Consider the following 1,620-nt stretch of genomic DNA (forward strand, 5'->3'; position numbering starts at 1 on the left):
GATCTTTTCGCCTACTTACAGCCCATGGATTAACGGATTAGTGGAACGAGTGAACAGAGATATTCTTCAATTTTTACGAGTTCTTATCCATAACTACAAGTTCAACCATAGAGACTAGCCAAGGTTAATACCTATCGTGCAAGCTAGCCCCAACCATACTGTCGTGCCGTCACTGGGAGGCAAGACGTCTGGTGAGTTATTTACCGGCTTGGAGCCCCCCATAACCACTGCAGGCGGTATACCTGGGACAAGAGGTGGATCCTAGTGTACAGCCAACTCGAACCTCGGCGGAGATCGAGTCGAGCCTGAATGAACTAAGGGCTAGTACTCGGGGAGATGTACAGGGCAGTTGCTGACGCCCGTCTCAAACAGACTCTATTGAACAAGAAAAAGGAACGAGGTGATAACTTCGTCAACTTCGGCGACTATGTACCGCAATCTCGTGTGGACGAGAAAGACCAGAACAAACTGCTCGTTACTTGGATCGGCCTCTACACAGTTACTGCAGCTCTACCCTACAATGTGTTCAAGGTGAAGCACCTTATATCCGCCGCGGAAATCGATATGTATGCCTCATGGCTCAAGTTTTTTTGTAGGCAAGGACTTGGAGGTGGCCGAGGTTCTCTTGGAGCCCGTGGCCGCTCAGGGCATCATCCTCTGTGTTCGTGAACTACGTCGGCATCGGTGGAACGACCAAAACAGGTCCTACGAAATCCTAGTTGGGTGACATGGGCTAGAGACAATAGAGGACTCGTGGGAGCCCCTAGCAGCACTGCACTACGACGTGAGTACGTTAGTACAAGGATATATTGCTACAGCTAAAGACCCAAAGCTTGAGTGCCACCTCAAAACACTAGGTGCGACAAAAAAGCGGCGCTGAAGCTTTACGTGTATACATGTATACCCCTCAGTATAACGACTATACTTCCACTGAATCGAGGTTCATCCTTGGTTCTGTGTTTGTTTTGGTTAATTTCTGATGGATTTGCATGGTAAGGTATACTTCAACTGCAACGCATTGAAGTTGGTAGTTGCTGGAGGCGTAAGCGTCCGTGATGACTCCGAGAAACGGCTGTTTCGGACGGTCGTGATTATTGCAGTAAAAAAAAAAACCAATTTCCAGGTCGGTCGGTACCTGCATTTAATCCCCAGGTAGATTCGATATTACATGGTTAGGCGCAAATAGAACCGCACAATATGTGCTTTGTTTAGTACTAATATAAAACCGTTGGAATGGATGCCGTCATCTATGTGCAGATAGTAATGTGGCATTGGCAATGCCACCTCCTTTGTTGTATCGCCAAGAGAGTAGAATGCAATATACTAAACGTATTTACTACGGCTTAAAACTGAACAGGATGACATTGATGATAAAAGCAGAATCCGTGTTAAAGAGGGAAGGAGAATATCGAATGAATCGAAGACCATTGTTTCTTTGGCTATGTTCGTCGCTCGTCGCGGTGGCGAACTCACTTGTCCTTGGAGGTTTCTGGAGCTGACTGGTCTTTCTTCCACGAGCCACTGGTGACAAAGCGTATCAAGGTCAGTCAGTACCAACAGCATCACGGATGTATAAATGCTAGTCACGGACCTCACGAGTTCCGACATCTTCACCAGTTT

Source organism: Phytophthora parasitica (assembly GCF_000247585.1).
Source record: "Phytophthora parasitica INRA-310 unplaced genomic scaffold supercont2.1, whole genome shotgun sequence".
Taxonomy (NCBI): Eukaryota; Oomycota; class Peronosporomycetes; order Peronosporales; family Peronosporaceae; genus Phytophthora; species Phytophthora nicotianae.